Here is an 18,801-nt window from a genome sequence, read left to right as displayed (position 1 = left end):
AAAAATTGCACATTTCTGTCTGGTGAAATTCAGTCAGAATCCTTGATAGCTGGACAGAAATCAGGCTAGACATAGCTGTTTAACATGGTTTGCATTGCATACAAGCTGCAGATATTGCCTTGAGGAGTGTATGCACACAGAATATTTTGTCTTAATTGACTCCAGTCTGTGTCACCAAGAGGTTTCTAATCTTTCTGCTCTAAGTTAATATGTTAAAAAGAACATAAGGATTCTCTCTTTCACGTATCCTTTCTTATATAGATACAGAAGAATTTTGAGAAACAAGTAAAGAAAATACAGATTACAGTGTTTAAACTGAAGTAAAAGGGAGTGCAAGATCAGTCCAGAGTTGTCTAGTGAAGAGGAACTAGAATTTGGTGGAGCTGCTGCTTCTGTAACCAAAAGAATAAATGCAGTTGCTGTTAGGAGCTGCAGCAGATTTGTATTTGCACACTGGGCAGTTGTGACTGAGTAGCAGATCTTGAGCAGGTCTGCTGCTAAACAGACCTCTCCAAGCTCTGTTGTGGAAGAATCTGCATGTGAATTCTTCAGCTAGAAATAAAAAGGATTGTTCTTTCATTGCTTGAAGATAACTGCCATATGCTGATGCATATTCTGGAATTCAAAATGAGCATAAAACTATTACCACTCTGCTTATGCTTAGCATCCCTCTAGGATGGAGCACAAGCATAAACTAAAACCTGGCTTCAAACTGGTCAAGCCTCCAACTTCACTCAAAATGCTTGTGTTGACCAATGGCCAGTAGTATGTTTTGGTAGCATTGGTGAGACTCATTGTGAATTTTATACCTTCTTGGTAAGGTACATGAGGTATTCATGTTCCCAGTCCTTGTTACAGCTAAACACCAGAAAGGTCTTTGAAGCTTCTATCTTTACATGACTTCCATGAGGTAGGAAGTGTCAGTTGCTTGGAAAATGAAGAGATAGAGCACAGAGAAACTAACTTGTGTAGGAACACTGTGACAGAGCAAAACACTGATCTTGGATTTCAGCAGCTGAATTGTTTTCTGTAGCTTTTAATCTTTCTAAAAAAAGTGAGCTTAAAAGCCACTTCAGGACCATGCCAGAGAATATGTGGCAGTGCGGAGTGCCTCTCTCTGTCCAGAAATTGTGTCCTGGATCCAAGTGCATCATTGTAAGTATTGGTGAATCGGCATTTCACAACAAAACCCTGATTAAAAAGAAAAAAAAAAAAGTCGTGTTCTTATTTGTTACAGGAGATCAATGTTGCTCTGAACAGTACTTATCTTGCTCTCTGACTGGTTCTTGGAGCTCTGGCCTACAAGATGGTGAATGACTTCTGGTCTCCCTGGGCCTACTGTATATTCTAATACGGTTGTCATAGCTTTCCTCAACAACTTGTACAACTCTCCCATGTGTCTTGTGCATCATGAGAGGTGGCAAAATTGTTAGATGATGTGGAGTTAGAATTAAGAAAAGCATTCTCAAAAAGCTCCTATGAAACTTGCCTGGTTTCATGGTTCATTAGAAACTTTAAACTCCTGCCATGCATGTTGAAAGATTTGCTTAAGTCAATGAAGTCTTTCGAGTGAACCTCATCAGGCAAAATTGGTGGTTCCACTGAGAATCCAGAAGAATACTACCAGTTTCAAACAGCTTTCGCTCTGAGATTTCTTTGATTCATTTGGAGCTGACACAGTAGAGCTGTGGAGCAACTTGAGACAAAATACTTAAATGATCTACAAAGCAAAACCACAGAGTTTTGTGAAGTTATCATTAGAGCTGTGTTGAAAACTAGAGGGTTTTTTGAAATGAGAGGGGAAATAAGAAGCTAAGGTCTGCAAAATTGCCTTACTATGATTGCTGTAGTAAGAAGCTTAAACCCTGGAAACATCACCAACTGCTAAGCTTCATCAGACAACTCAGACTTGCCATCATTACTACAGCAACATGCACAACCTCCCAGCTGAAGCCCTCTTTGCTGAGCTGGACCCTATGTGAAGAAATACACGATAGATTAGTCCTCATCTCCAAAGGCTGAACAGGCACAGGAGAGCTTTTCAAGTCAGCTTGAGGGAGCTTTGTTACCCAAACTTTATTGAAACTCATTCATAATTTTAAGCTGCTTTGAAAATCTTAGCTGCAGGAGTCTGGTAGTATCCAAAGGATAAAAATGAGAGAGAGTGGTCTGAGAAAATGGGGGATCAAAATGTACCTTAGCTACAAAGGGGCATCCTCAGGCATTTGCTTTAGGCCCTGCCTTCCAAGCTATGCCTGCAATACTCCTAATGCTGTATTTTCATTATATTTTAGTCACAGCCTTCTGAAGGTGTTCCATAGATGCTAACACTGGTACTGCTATATTATTTTGATTTTAGTAACCTGCTTAAGTACCTCAAAACCCTGTTTCAGTGCCCATGTCCCATTGAGCAGGCTTGCCTAACCAGATGTCCATAGTGAACCACACTTGAAGATTCCGTTCTTTTCCTTGGGAGGAGACAGCAGTACATATTGAGAGCTTTCATCAAACCAGAGATAGTTGCCTATAGAGGAGTTTTGGAGTGTGAGGCAACTGAATTACAATGCCTGTAACACTGGAGTGGTATTTTCAAATGGGTTTGCTGCTGGCTTTGGCTTTTTTCTTTCTTTTTTTTTTTTCCTCCAGAAGAAAATTACCTTTTCTGGGGAGAAAGCCCATCTTTCAGCTTGCTGCACCCTGACAGCCACATTTGGAAAGCTATTTTACTCTAGGAGTGATTCTTACCCACAAGAAGGTGGCAGCTTGCTTCAGTTTGTTTCCTTTTCTTCTCAGAATTGTCTAGTGTCACCCCTTTTCTTGAGTGCCTGAAAACAAGAAGATCAGCTTGTGAAAGTTCCTGCTGTTTTCTGTCTTTCTAAGGGAAACCAGGAAAGGGGAAACTACACCACTTAGGATCCCACTCAGAGTCTGGATCCCACAGGATTTAACTCTCATCTGGCCAATTTCTCCCTTGAATTATTACCCACCACCCAGGGAAGTAAATCAAGGGATATCTTGGCTCAGTGTATCTTGCTCTATGCTCAGAGTACTCTGTTTCCACCATCACTAGGCATTGCAGAAGCACAATTTCTAAATATAAAGCCCTTTCTGATATCACCAGCGCAAGGGGAGCACAGCCTTAAAATCCATATTAAATGAACCTAATTTCCTCTGAGATGTTAACGTGCTGCACTGATTTCAAGTTAATCAAAACAGATGTTTTCTAAATGCATCAAACAGGATGTAGAAAATTTGGCTATTTAATGCAGATTCAAAGGCAAATTCCTTACAACCACCACGGAAACCATGGCTGTTTGCTAAGTACTGTGAATTGATGCTGTGCTTTTTAAGTGCCACTTGCTGACTTCTGCACACTGTTGCCTACATACTGCAGACTTATTTAAAGCTTGGTTATACAGAGGCACTAAAGATAGTCGGCCAAACCTTGTTCTTGGGGACATAATTAATATATCCTGCCAATTTCTTAAATAGATGCAGGATCAGATCTAGTTCCTGTGTAGGAGCAAGACACTTTTATGTATATTATGTGTTTTATTCTGGAAGCTTTGCCATTAAATTCAGGCATTTTGCACAAAAGAATGACACTAATGGAATTAAACTGAGGAGTTCATGTCAGTATTCAATGTTTCTATTAATTGCAGATTCTTTCAATCTGTATTCGATCAGACCCATTTCTAACCCTTAAACTCAGTACTACTCAGAACCAGAAAACAGTTGTCTCATTCCTTCTGATTCAAACACAGAGATAAAAGCAAGTCTTTTTAGTGCATGATACCCATTAATTTGTGTACCTGCCGTTGAAGGCACTTCAGCATATATTACATCTGGTCTGCAGTTTTGCATTTTTATTGATCTTTATTGCAGTTTAATGATTCTGACATGACCTAATTGAGTAGAATTTGATCTCTATCAGCACTTTTAAAAAGAACCAAGGAAAACTGAGGAGTTCTGGAATTCTGGTTTTGAGAATGGAGACTCCACAACCCCTGTGGACAACCTATTCCAGTGTTTGACCACTCTCACAGTAAAAAAAGTATTTTTCCTATGGTCAGATGAAGTTTCCTGTGTTTCAGTTTGTGCCTGTTGCCTCTCGTCCTGTCACTGGGCACCAGTGAGAAGAGTCTGGCTCCCTCTTCTTCATTCTCTCCCATCAGGTATTTATACCAGGTGATAAGATCTCCCTGAACCCTCTCTTTTCTAGGCTGAACAGTCCCAGTTCTCCCTGTGTCTCCTCATGTGAAAGATGCTCCAGTCCCTTAATCATCTTTGTGGCACTTCATTGAACTCGCAGCAGTAAACCCATGGTTTTTGTATACTGGGGAGCTCAGAACTGGCCTTGCCAGTGCTGAGTAGAGGGGAAGTGTTCCTGATGATTCTTTTATGCTGTCTTCCTTCCATTACAGTTAAGGTCTTTTGTCCCCAGTCTTCTCTTGTACAGATCTGGTATTTTTCACTCTCTGTTCTAAGCTGCATTGCTTTGGGACACGTTAAAAGCTTGGCACAGTTAAAAGTTGAAGCAGGCTTTTCTTCTCCCACCCCCCCCCTTTTTTTTTTTTTTTAAGACAGGCCAAATTGTAGGAGTTTTTGGAAGGACAGACTATGAAATTTGATACATTTTCCTGTTGCTGTATTCCACCAAAATGTCATTCTAAGTAGTGTGGCAGTAGTCAAGGTTTATTAAGATCTGTGTAGAATTTCTTTTAGCTAAGATAAATGGAGAAAACTTCTTATAGGCTGTGGAATGAAACCCCCTTAATCTGTGTAGAAGGACTTTTGCATTTGGCACAAGAGGGATTCAGGTCAGTTTTTACAGGGTACAGATACAATATAATCAAACATAACTAGTAAGTTTCTGTAAACTAGCTATTAAAATCCCCTCCAGTGGATTTAACCCTTCTCCAGTGAAAAGTGTACTATGGCAGTTGCGGGCTTTCAAGACATCTCAGGTCTATATGTAATTTGTATTGTTTTATGCTCCAGATGACTGAGAACTCTTAAATTCATGACACTGGGACTGTGGTGGACTTTGTGTCTCTGAGCTTTGTCGACAGGTCTGTAGTCTGGAAGCTTGTACAAGACCCTGGGTCCTGCCTCCCCCCCAGGTACACAGGAGCTCAAGTCCTACTGATGTCAGCGGCAGTTTTTCGCCTAAATACTTTTGAAGATGTGGACTGACGTCTCCTGATATCTGTATGTATGAACCAGTCTTAGTATGAACTCTGTCCAGTCCTGGTGTAAATGGGAAGTGATGTTCCAGAGCATTATACTCTACATTGCGCCTACTTATTGATTGCCTATTCCTGCACTTGCATGTGCTTGAATGATAGAACAATTTAGGCTGGAAGGGATCTCTGGAGGTCTTCTAGTCCAACCTTTAACCTCATCTTTGTAGAGGAAGGAAAATCACTTGTTTAAACTTTCAGCGATAACCACTTGCAGTTGTTTAACTATATATGCCTCTGGGCACCCGTATTTGAATGTTTAATGTGCACACTTGCTGTATCAGTTCCTTAATGGCAAATTAAGGACTAAATGAATGGATTCCAAACCAAACACAAAACAGACCAGACACACATACAACCTAGCATTGACAGTGCCTGTATAATCCAGACCACATTTATGAGTAAATGGGTATGTTCTCTTTAGTGATTTTGATAATATGTTGTACTGAGTAGCAAATTCTAATTATGGTTCTTTGCTACTCTGTTAGCTGGGGGAGAAAAGCAATCTTCCCCTTGCATTTTTGCATGTTTTGTTTTCTGGTTTGTAATTCATAATCCGAAAGGAGTATCTGCTTTCTTTGTGGAATCATCTATATTTTGCGAATTTGTGGTTAGGAAAATTGAAATGTATTCAAGGAACAGTCATATATTTGACTGGGCAGTTCAAAATAAAAACAAAGGGGCTTTACTTTTGGATTTCTTAATTATTATTTTTTTTTTTAAATTCTGTGCAAATGGCTGAGAAGCTGTGAACCTAGTCAAAGTTTATATGGTAATGACTGACCAGCAGACTGGAGGCCAGGAAATTGTTCTCTTTCTTGTGTAGCAGGAAGGTTTATAATTACATTAAATGGTTAAATTATGGGAAAAAAATTAAAATGAAAATATTTAAAAAAAATAAATGAACCACACTTTCATACAGTGTACCTTTGGAATACTCTTGGAATATTTTTGGAGTATCTTTGGAACTTACTGCTGCTGATCTGTGGTGAAGTTGAGGAGGTACTAAGAGTCCAAATCAGCTTTAGTATTCGTGTGTGTAACAAGAATACTCAGCATTGTTATAACAAAAATTAACAGTGCTTTTTGAAGGGCTGTCATGCTTTGTGCTTTGGGCCACAAAGCTCACAGGTGGGATTAGCTCTCATGTCATCTGTGGCAGCATTCTTGCACCTTCTGGTGAGAAATCTGGTGTGGGTGGTTGTCAGGTCTGGGTGACTGTCTCAGCTTGGGTCTACTCCAGGGTGGCACTTTGTGTCTCTGGGTTTTTTTTTGAAATCAGAAGTTAAAATCCGGAGTAAAGCAGTAGGTGGCACTACAGACTCTCTGTTCTTTAGGTAACTTTCCACAGTAATTCTCCCCTGCCAGCTTGCCCTGAACAAGTGTACGTGTTTCCAAAAATAACAAGCTTGTTTCCAAGTTTTCTTGAAATATATGCATGGCTGGTTAGTCATTCATAATCACTTCTTTGCAAACACTGTGGATATTTCACATAAGAGCAGCGCGTCAGAAATGGGAGTTTTGCAGGAATTCCCAATATCGTGGAAAGGAGTCCCTGAAATGGTTCTTTCTGGCAGCACGGGTGGTGGGTTTACCTACGTCAGTGACTGAGCTGCAGCATTTTCCCTGCTCTCCTTTCTAAGCCCTTTCTGCGGTAACAGACTGTGGGCACTTTTTGTCCAGGTAAAGAGGATGGGTAGAGGCTTGCTGGAAGATGGCTCTTGTTTTCCAGAGGGTCCTTGTGTCAGCTGAAGTTGTCTTGCTCCCTTCTGTGCAGCCAACCTCTCGTATATGAGAAGAGCATAGGTGGGAGGAACAGCTGTTGTGAGTCGATATCCACTGACTCACTGGCTTTTGCTAATACTGTATGTGAAATCAAAATTGGGCCCTTAAGCTCACACGCCATTGCTGCCATCTGAACGTGCGTTTCTATTTTATTTTACTAGAAGTGCAAGATTTGATCATACAAGAGGTACCTAAGCCAGGACCAGTACAATGGAGCTGTATATTGCTGAATGAGTGGAAAAACTTCCATGGGTTCTTCAAGGTGAATGACGGCTGAAGATAGGAAGCAGGATATCATTCTTTAAATTACGTACGAGAGCTTGGTGCCTGCCTGGCTCTGTGGGACTGGCCTGAATTGCCTCAGCTAGAAGCAAAAAGCTCACAAATCGATGAAGAGGCTTTAATGTTGTTTTGGAGTAATTATCCTCTTTCTCAGAGACTTGAGAGGATAGCTGGTTAGATCTAAGGAAGCAATACAACCTCAAGCACTAGGTGTCCCAAGTACCTGCTGGTCATCCATGCTGCCTTTACTGATGCGAGCCTGTGAGCAAGAGGTCAGTGTTGGCATGGTCTCACTCTTGTGGGGCCAAAGCAGTCGGAGGCTAAGTGACTGGACCCAAGTTACATGAAAGCTTGTGGCAGAGAACAAACTTGAACCAAGGTTGCTGCACGTTCTTGCTCTGACTATACCAATGCCTTTGCTCAGGTGCCTTGCTGAAAACTTATGTCCAAACATGTCGTGGTTTGGATTTGCTGCTACTGAGAACTCTCTGCTGGAGTGTCCCATGTGACAAGTTTATACTAAATCTTCCTATGACTTTGACCTTTGTCCCCTCGTCCTCTCTCCCTTCTCCACCAACCTGTCCCATTTGCCTGTCATATCTTGACTCTTGCACCCTGATTCACAAAACCCGTATTACATCTGTTATTCAGGGAAGTATATAAGCACCTGCTTTTGGCAGGTGATTAAAAGCAGCTGGTAATAAAGGAATTAGTAGGGCACGTGCATATGTTTAAAGCTTCAGCACCTGAAGATACTGGCCAGGTATGCCTTCCATATGCTTGTGATAGCTGTTCCCTTTCCATTCACAGGGTGCTGGCATAACAGGGCTCTGAGCTACTTGATATCTGAAGTGAAGGCACAGTATAAATAACAATGTTGATTATTTTAGCTGACTACACCACTGCAAATGTGATTGCTGTTTTTAAGTTGCTTTCCCTGCCAACTTTTGTTCTTGAAGACTGTTCAAGACTGTTTTTCTTTGCTATGCAAGAACCCGTGGTGTGAAGGAAGAACAATAAATAAAGATGGGAGCAGCACAGGAAAGCTTCAGCGCGAGACAGAGCAATGTCCGTGATTTTTTTTTTTTTCACCCTGCTGCAAAAGCAAGCATTTGATTATGTTTCTCTTTATTTAGACTCTGTGTTGAGAGATCAGTCTAAGAAAGCCTGAATCAATTAGAAAACAAAGAGATGTTGTCAAAAGGTTGTATAATAAATTTCAGTTTGGAATAGACCCGGTACAAATTGATTTCTTTCAGCCTGGATCTATAAGTGCCGCAGCCTATGCCTCTCAGGTGCTTATCTCGGGTCCCTATGCTCACTGTACCATCAGTGGAGAGCTGGGGGCTCCAGCTGTGGATCATCTTCAGAGCAACATTCCTTCCTCTCTCCATGGACTGCCAGGGAGCCTAGGGAGATTAGCTTCAGTAAGGTGCTAAACTGCGGTATTTGAAATACTTCTACCTCTTTCCTCTCTGCTAAAAAAAGAAACTACTTTGTTTACCTTTTTGGAATGAATTGAGGGTTTTAAGCTTTTATTTTTCTGTTTTTTAAACTTGCCATGCAGACGAGAGGCTGCTTAGCTTGTGTGCTGTCATCCTGTTTCTTTCCAGCACATGATCCTAATAAAATAGGAGGTAACGAGGGTTGTCTGGTCACAGACGAATGCTGTCTCTCCGGAAGAACATGTCCTACTACTATTTGAATGCTTCCTGGCAGCTGAGATTTAGGTGCAAAATCAGCCACATACTTACTAAGCAAGAGACAAAAGTCAGTTATCTCCTGGGTGCGCTTTGGAAGGGAACTTAAATTCTTGCAACTGGATTTTGCACATGTGGGTTAAAGTATCTCTCTAAAGGCCACTGTATCATGCAGTGTATATACCATCCCCTCTAGTGTGCTTTCCCTTTCAGGCTATAACGTAAATACAGCTGCTGTCACAGGTCAATACTGCCTGTCAGATCTTTGTTACTGTAAAACTACAGTTGTCCAACGTGAGGGTAATGGTCTCTTTCTTTTTCATGTGCTTGTGTGCATGTTCTCTTTCTCCCCCCTCTCCAAAAGAAAAAAAAAAAGAATTTGGGTGGTCTTAAGCCTATATTCATATAATTCTAAAGACCAAGAGTCAGAATAGCTAGGAGGCCCTGGGAATCTTTTTAATCTACAGCTGTGCTGTCACAAAGGCATTGCCTTCCTTGAACTTACAACTTAAGGGACTTTAAATAGAGGTTTCAGGAACTTCTTGAAATTGTTATTTATTTCTTGACTTTTGTAATGAAAATGCTTGTTTAGCAAAGACAACGGATGCTCTAAAACTGCTGCGCAGAGATGTGTTGGGCTGATGGTTGCTATGCCTGAAGGGGGCAGATGATACAGGCTGGGAGCGTCTTTGATTCATTGAACTGAATTTTGAGAAAGTGTGGAAAAGAAGGTGCAGTATGATAATGTTGGGTCAGTGAACCTGGGCAGGGCAGGCTCTGGACTATGTGGTAATTAGTTTATTTTCTCAATTATCAGCTTGGCTAAGGTTACAGTCTGGGGTCAGTCAAACCAGGAAAAAAAAAAAGAATCCTTTCTAATGCTTCCCTTTTAAAAATACACCTTCCTTCCACCAAAGCTTTTGCACATCTCTAAAGACCATACTGAAACTGAAGACTTCTGCGTTTCTTTAGAAAGTTTATATAAAAGGCAATCTATATTCCATGTATAAAAACTACCTAATCAAGAGTTTTTTCAGTGTGTGTATCAAACCCCCCCCCCCCTACACTGTAGGGGATTATCCCTAGAAAAAAACATTGAAAGCCTAGGAAATTGGAGATAATGATGTCCTGAAAAAAACCCTCTTGACATGTTAATATGAACAATTGCAGAATCTAAATAATCTTAACTCTGCATAGGAGTTGACCCTTTATTATTGTTTTCAGAGCTGTTGAGCACCTTTAGTTCTAAGTGAAGTCAGTGGAAACTGTGGATATGCAGTACTCCTGAAACTCAGGCTCAAAAAGTCTTGTTTGTTCCCCTGTGGTCACTGTTTCTTCCACAGGAGAGATTTTAGTACAGTAGCTCAGCAGGGAAAACCTGGGGTTATGATAAGGTTATCTCTTAACCTCTTTGGATTCATCTCTGGTTAGAGGTTAGGAAAGTTAAAGCTTGCCAGCCTATGGGGAAAGTATTTCATCATGCCCCAGGGTAATTCCCAAGAGGGTTTGGTAGTTTCTGACCCAGAACACAGATGCATGGCACAGCAGAATTTAAAGGGACGTGTTTCTGTGAACAGGTAAGGTGCCCAGATTTTGAAGCAGGGGTATAAATATCAGAACTCACATATGTAATCAGATTTTCATAGTGCTTAGCACTCGGTAGTTGTTAGAGAAATGACTGTGAGATGATGTTCAAAAGTCTCCTTCATCCTCTGTGCTGGGCTCTTCTGCGTATCTGACTGTGCATATAGAGAGGCAGAGCTCAGCATGGCAAAGAGTGGTTTCACAATCCTGTCTTTATTTGCTGTGCAATGAGCAAGGAATTTTCTTTTCATTACTACATCATTCATGACCTGATGTGGCGGCTCCAAGAATCACATAACCTTATCCTGCACTCACGTTAGCATGAATAGTTTAAATCAACATTTCTGTTGGGGGAAATTGTTGTTTGGGAAATGGGAAGCATCCAGTAGGCGTGTCTGTTGGTATGTTTTTCCTGCTAAGTCTCTCCATGGACTCAAATACCTGTCTAAATACAGCTCCCTAACACTAGCTATGCTGTTTTGTTGGGGTGGGCAGTGAGTTCAGATCACTACATCACGAGATACAGTACCAACCTTATGTTGTATGTGTAGATTTCTTCAGTAGGAGAGCTCTTGTCTACATAAGCAGTGGTACCACTTTCATGAACAGTGAGATTTAATTCAAACTAGGATAAAGGCTTGATATTTAGTGGGAATGAGGTTCCTAAGTGTACAAGGACCTGGGCCTTAGTCTCTGTCTCCAACATGGAGCTCCTTGCTGGCTGCTCTGTAGGACACCAAGATGTTACAAGGAGTGAGGCTGTGAGAGAAGTACTGTTCCTGGTGCAGTAGTTTGGAAGAGTGATTGTTTTTTGGTACAGGAGAAACAGCATTTGCGAGTGTAGTCTTGTGGAGACATCAGTATACAGAAGTCATTCTATTTTGGGATATTGAGATGATAAAGATGCTTAGGATATCTAGTGAAGTGTTGCCAGTGTGCAACACTGGCAACTGCTGTTTGTGAGATGAGGATAATAAAGATAACTGTCTTTTGGGTAAATCTGTCTTGGAATTTGACTGATAAAGCTATACCACTACACTCACAACAGGCAGTAATATTGATAGTGGTAAAATGTGATTTTCAAATATCAACCTTTTGTCTACTAGCAACACGGTAAGGAAAATGGATCATTTTGATCATTCTAAATGCAATTTGTTCAGTTCATTTCAAGCATATAATCCCGATACAAAGCAAGGATTTTTGTTAGGGCATTTTTCAGTTCAAATGGAACAAAAGCACAGACCACTTGGAGGTTGAATTATCACTTGCAGCTGCACTGATAAAAGAGCAAACACTAAACGCCTCTACAGTTCTGAATGCTTTAGAAGCAATGAAGTTTCTCTAAAGCAGCTGCTTGCTTTGCTGTTATCTGGTTTCTCATTGAAAGCAGTATCTCCCTCCTTCCTAGGGCATTCCTACATCTGTCTTATGCACGTAACACAGGCAAGTATCAACAATGGGGAGAAGATCAGTTTAGTAGTCTGGTATCTGTTGCCAGAGAGATGTCATGCTACTATCATTACGCTATAGCTTCTGGCTCAAGTGTATTCAAAACAAATCAAATTATCAGTTGTGATTTGTTATGTTGTCTAGGGTTATGGACTTTCAGTCTCTTCATTCTGAATAGTAAATACAGACTCTATCTATACATAATAAGTATACTTATCTTCCAGAAGAAGAGACAAATTGCATGGGGAAAATGGGGAACTTCCCTGCTTTCACCGATACTTGGAGCATGTACCATACTTCCAACCTCTGCTGTGATTCTGGGATCCACCTGGAGTCTTGTTATGAAATCCATCACTTTTTATTTAGTATTGACCAATATTTTTTTGGTTTGTTTTGGTTTTTTTTTTTTTTTTCCTGTGGCCCCAACACAGATAGAGAAAATGAACTAAAAAAGCATGTGTGAATTCAACCTCCTCAAGTCTCTGTAGTGAAGGTCTTGATGTTCAGAGAGAGTCAGAAGAGAAAGGACTCCTCAGCAATCTCAGATGCAGTGTTTTCCTAAAAGAAGCAGTAGGGTTTCTGCTTCTGTTCCACTCCCATTCATTTTCACCTTGCTGCTGACAGTCGCTATCTACAGCCTGGAGGTAAGCCAACACCAGTGCCACTTTGTGAGTCAAGTGTCAGGACATGGCATGGAGTGATAGTGCCTGAAATCTTCCTGGGCCCTTAGAGATAACAAAGCCAGGTGCTCTTGAGAGCCGAAGTTCAATTCCCATCACCTTCCGTCAGGCCTGGAATCTCAAAAGGGCAAGCGGTGAGACAGCGTGTGTTGACAAGTCAGAGGAGGGGTTTGCTCTGAACATTGACTTTCTGAGGAGTGGGAGAAGGTTGGCTGTATACACATACTTGCTAGATACTATTCTTACATATGTAACTGGTTTGAAGGGTCTACTTCTCCGGTATCTGGGCACTGTAACTGATAGGCGTAACAGATAGCGAGGACCAGGAGCCAGGGTCCCTACTGATGTAAATCAGCGCAGAGTTGGGTAGAGGTAGGCTGACTGGCACCCTGGGCTGTGGCACGCACTGTAGGGGACAAGCACAAGTACAACACCATGGAGGGGTTAATAAGCATTTAGACCTCTCATTAGCACCAGTCCACACACACTCCCATACGGCCAAGGCCTTGTCAAAGCAAGGCTGTGTCCATCATGTCTTCACATGTGTTATGTTTTATCAGTTATTGACAAAAAGTTTATGGTGAAATTGCCAATATTATTTTTACAGATAGGCAAAACAAATAGTCGCTCCTCTGGTTTATTTGCTGAAAAATCAGACTTGGTTCAACTGAAGCTGTTTGCGGTCAACCTTGTCAAACTTGGCAAACAATTTCAGCCAAACTTTCCCACCGTGGAAAAAATGAGTGAAGTGAAAGCTGTCACTTCAGCATTTTTTACATGAAATGTTTAGGCTTTGTTTTGAAATGGGATTCCAAGATCAGGTTCAATTAAATTTAATAATAATAATAATAATAATAATAATAATAAAAATTCTAAAAGTAAAGAAGTGCCCTCAGATAGAAAAAAACACTTGCCAGTTGTGAACATAATGAAACATTTCTTTCAGTCTGAAATGCATTTTCTCCCAAGTTTAGCTTTTGACAAGAAAACACAGACATTTTGTTTTTAGAGTGACCCTAAGCAATTAGAATGAATAACCTGGAGAAATATTCCCTAGATCATTCCCTGGTCCAGGCTCTGGTAGATCATGCACATGTGCTGATGCTAAGGGATGAGCTATTGTGGGGGCTTACTTTGTGCTTAGGAAGCAATGTTATCTAGTCCTGACTATCTCAATGTCACCGGCTAAGTGCTGTAAATCACCCTCAGGAGTCCAACCAGATGTAATGGCACTGCTGGGACAGTGATGTGGTGGTGCATTTTCTCGATGTCCCATTTGTTTATATTTTGCATGAGGGAGTGAGGGTGTCCACAGCATTTTTATCAGATAATGCCATGAAGTGGGATAAATGAGGGGAAATGGAAGAAAGAAACATTTACAGCCCATCACCACAGCAGAAATTTGCCTCAGTGAAAATGAGACCCAAGAGACACATATAAAAATAACTTAGGATATGTTTAGTTAAAATAAGACTAAATCTCAGCATTTTGGCTAAGCTAAGTGGAAGAATCAGATGCTAACTGTACGTCTGCAGCCAGAAATATTTTGGACATGGACCTGTTAAATGATCAAATGTGTGTTATGTGTGGAACCTTGTTTAAATCTGAATGTTAATACCACTCAGAAGATTTACAGAAACTGTTTGATTCTTAATACCTCTTCTAAAGATATATCTCTACGATCCAAGTGTGTTTATTGCTCAATAATAAACAGTGTCGACAGGAAACTCATACAGAGTAAACATGATCCTTATGTTTTACTTCTCCGTTTTCATAAGAGGTCAATGGCCTGCTATAGCTTTCTTCTCCAAATTCTTAGTAGTTCAGTTTAGATGTTTCTTCAATGATATGTGTCATCAAAGAATACAAAGAGCTTAATTTAGTAATACACTTTTTAGGCCTGTGAAATATTTAACTGGTAAATAAGTCTGTAGAAACACCTTGTATAAACAGGCATCTTTTGAAATTATTATGATTTTTTTTAAAATTTTATTTCTGAAATGGCTAGCACTAGTTTAATTCTACCAACACTAATAATTCTTGTGCAAACTGTTTTCTTCTAACATGTTAAGCATTATGTCAACTGAAGCTAGGTAAGACAAAATTAAATAATGTCAGTATATCTTGTTCACATTTCCCAATCAAAACATTTGTGATGAAAGACAGCCTTCTTGCTAGATTAGAAACAACACTTTGCTTTTTCATTAAAAATAAAAATGTTAATCTTGTGGAATTTTGGTATTTTTGTTCTACCTATTTTTCTCCTTTATTGATGGATACAATTGAACAAGGGCATTAAAAAGTTTCAGAAAACAAAAGAAAGTCTAGAAAACTTAAAAAAAAAAGAAATTAAGAAAAAGCTGAAAAAGAAAAGTAAAATAGAAAAGATATAGTCAGCAACAGTGATGTTAGACATGATTTGAAACAATAAGAAAGGACAAAAGAGTAATAGCCTTCCACATTTTCAAAAATATGATTTTAAAAAATTGTAAACATTTTATATTAACAGTTAATTTTTATAAGAAAATACTTATAACATCACAACTTACAACAACATCAGTTGTTTTGTAAATCTTTTAAACATGAATTAATTCTGTTATGGAATAAAAATTGCTTCAAAATCCCCCTCTATCTAGAAATCCTGTATACCATAGATTTCCAACATCTTTTAGTCAGGACTCGAGAGATCAGTCTTTAACTAGGGAGACCGTCTTACCCTTTTATGTCTTTTTATTTGTTAACCAATTTTTTTTTTCTTTTCCATTTTTAATTGCAGCATTATAAACTTTGTAGGTGTTGTGAATTCTTGGAACCAAACAAGACTCATTCTCACCCCGTGTCCTGCTGGAATTCTTTGAACCCTGATGAACAACCACTTCGTAGGATCCACAACTCAGTACCTTTTGTATTTATGTTTCATTTTTTGTATCTCTGAGCTTTAAGAAACAGAAGATTCCCAACCTTTTTTTAGAAGATGATAGATGAATGTGTATTGAAAATAATCATATTTGCAAACTTCAATCTTTTCAGATTTACAGAGTTTAAGTTTGTGCAGACTGTCTTAGGTGGACAACAGCAGAGCCAGTTACAAGGCTGTTTAAAGAAGAAAATCCCCAATTAAATAGAATCTCAGAACTTCAGCTTATAAAAATCACTATGTAAATTTACATCAGGAAGCGGGTCTTGCCCTATTTGTTATTTGGTGTTTAAATTACAGCATGCTTGTCTCTTAGCCTTAATAGCTATGCCTGCATTAAGGGATGCACTACAGTAGGAGTGCATCTGTAGACAAATTCATGCTGAAGAACAGCTGTCCACAGTTTATGTGGCTCGAGGGCTTCACTGCGGACATAGTATGGACCCATAGACTTAACATCCTTTAATAGTTGGAGCACAGCTTCTGGTTTGGTTTAATGAGAAAGAATTCAGTTCTTCTGCCCTGAGTCTGCTTTGTGATGGGAACCAAAGCACAGCAAATGAAGATGACTGAAAGATTTGTTTCAGAAGGATACTTGCTGATTAGCATTAAAATGCTAGCATAGACACACACCAAATTAGTTGGAAATGGCAAAGAAACTTCCTTTCAGTCATCTCTGTAATTAACTAGGCTCCTTTCAACTGCAGACTGGTGGTTTTAGGGTAAAATTGAAACTACACAGGTTGAGAATTTATTTTTCTCTGGCGTTCTCTGCTGAGCTTTCTTGAATTGGAGTCTGATGGCCTGTCTTTCCACTGCCAGAGCTGTTGACTGATTGCTGAGGAGCAAGTTGTGGGGGGCTGAGAAAGATGAAAGAAACGGGAAACAACCAGACGTGAGATCTGAACCTTCCTGTGCTGAATTTGTTCCTGTGCTGAAACCTACCTGTAATATCTGAGCTGCTGTACGGCTGAGGTTCTCTGTTGCCGTCAAAGGCGTCAAAGTTTCGTTATCATGTACTCTCTACTGGGCCTTTAATTTTTCCCCTCAGTCCTTTGACTGATGTGAGGGGGTGATTCTGAGCAACTTCTCTGGTTCCCGCGTACCTTTGAAGCAGCGAACCTGTCTTTTCTCTAGGAACGCAGCAGTCGGAGCCTACTTCTTACCAGCTTTTTCTTCTGCCAATAGGGAGTAAAGTAATCATGGTGTTAGTGACATGTGCCAGGGTGTTTGGGTGCTGCTGAAGGTAAAGCACGCTGCAGGCAGCTATCTCCTTGGGGGTGTTGTGGCCCAAGTTTGAGAAAACATAAAAAACTTTGTGCACGTATTAAATTCTCGTGCTTTGTAAGTGCTGTTAGTGATTTTTTTTTAAGTTAAAACAGCTGTAGGAACTCCGAACTCAGTGATGTGAGTGAACACAAGTGCTCTTCTCCAAAGCGACTGGGAGCTTGTGCTGCCTGTAGTATGGCCTCACCATAGGAGTTTTTAAAGTGTCAACTGGATTGTACTTAGGGGAGTGTGATAGGTATTTTTCCAGATGTGAGCCAGCGAGTGGTGAATTTGTACATGGATTCATTCATTAAACTACTATCATGTTGCAGTTAAGACCTTTTGTCTGGATGGTTTTTAGTAGCACTCTCTTTTTCCTATTTTTGAAGAAGGATTTTGTATGAATTTTTGTCCATCTCTTTATTTGCTCACTTGCCAATAAATGGAGCACTAATTCATCACAGCTCCTAAATGTTAAATGTCAGAGTAAATTTTATACTAATCTGGTATGGGATAGCTGTAACCTGGGGCCTTGCAAGTCAGTTCCCAAATGGAGGGAGATCACTGGTAGACAGACCAGCCAGATGGAGGGTGTATAGCTCTTGAGTCATGGGATCTGCTACATATTTATGTTTTAATCAGCAACTGCTGTGTGGGCTTAGGGAGGGGGGGAGGCTACAGTTCCTTTAGTCTCCCTGAGTTAATGAAATAACGATGTATGTTTAGATATACTTGTTTATTTGCATACTCACATGTACCTGTTAAACTGATTCATGGAACCGAGATGGTCAGGCGAGACACAGGCAAAACCCTCTTTTAGCAATACCAACACAGGTCCAGCGCTGCTTTCCCAGTAACTGCTCCTAAGCTGAGTTTAGCGGGCTGTGGTCAGAGAGGGAAGCTAGTCCTGCTGCTAGTTTGAACAGTTCAAAGTAGGAGAAGCAAGAAGGAAGAGAAAACAGTTTGCTTGAAGTCATAGAGCCAGGCCGTGGCCTGGTGTACACCTGCAACTGTGAAGTTCACTCTGCCCTGTTTGACCTTTCTTGAATGCCAAGGCTAAGTTCAGCTCTAAGTTTTTAGCTCTTTTCATTGAGAAGATGGGTTTGAAGGTAACAGCTGGTTGTCCGCATTGATAACTGGTCACCTGGCTTTTTCTGAAGAATGACCAATTATCCCTGTGTGTCCAAAGAAGCAGGTAGCTCAGTCTATAAAACCTTGTGCTGGGTGATTTCCTGAATCACTGAAACCTAGTGGAAAAAACTCCTTAGACGCCTAGTTCTGTCTCCTTTGTTGTTGTCTCTCTATGGAGCAAACACAAACTCTTCCCTCCTGTGTCATTTTTTTTATGATCGGTATTTTTATTTTACAACTCTGCATCTTTCCGATTCCTTCCCTGCCCTATGAGAAACTCTGGGGGTCATGCCTCTGCCTGACCCTGCCTTTCTAAAGATCATTAGAAGTAGCATTTCCAGGAGCTTTGTTCCTCTTGCTCGTTACTAACAGAACAGCACTTTGCAGGGCCCTCAGAGTGCTTTTTCATCTTGGCATCCACTGGGCGTTACTCAGACCTATCTCCTAGCTTTCTGCTGTTAGTCAAAGAGTGTTCAGCAGAGGTGGTCTTTCCTTTGAAGAAATAAAGAATTCCTTGTTCTGGGTTATGGGTGTGAAATAAGGATATTAAGAGTTGGGCATGGCATTTGCCTACGCCAACAGATTGCTTCCAGCAGGGCATTGTGGTGTAGAGCATCAGCTCAACATATGTTGTGGCATCACATGGAAGGAGAGCCTTTGGGACTGGTCTTTAAGGGATTTGCAAAAGAAAAGTAAAGATGTGTTTTAAATTTACTGTGCAGTCAATATCGCCTTTACCTTGTTTATTTTAGGTTTCAGTG

This window comes from Haliaeetus leucocephalus, unplaced genomic scaffold (assembly GCF_000737465.1).
Source record: "Haliaeetus leucocephalus isolate CR32 unplaced genomic scaffold, Haliaeetus_leucocephalus-4.0 Scaffold450, whole genome shotgun sequence".
Lineage (NCBI taxonomy): Eukaryota > Metazoa > Chordata > Aves > Accipitriformes > Accipitridae > Haliaeetus > Haliaeetus leucocephalus.
The sequence above is the reverse complement of the archived record's forward strand: the minus strand, read 5'-3'. Positions refer to the sequence as shown.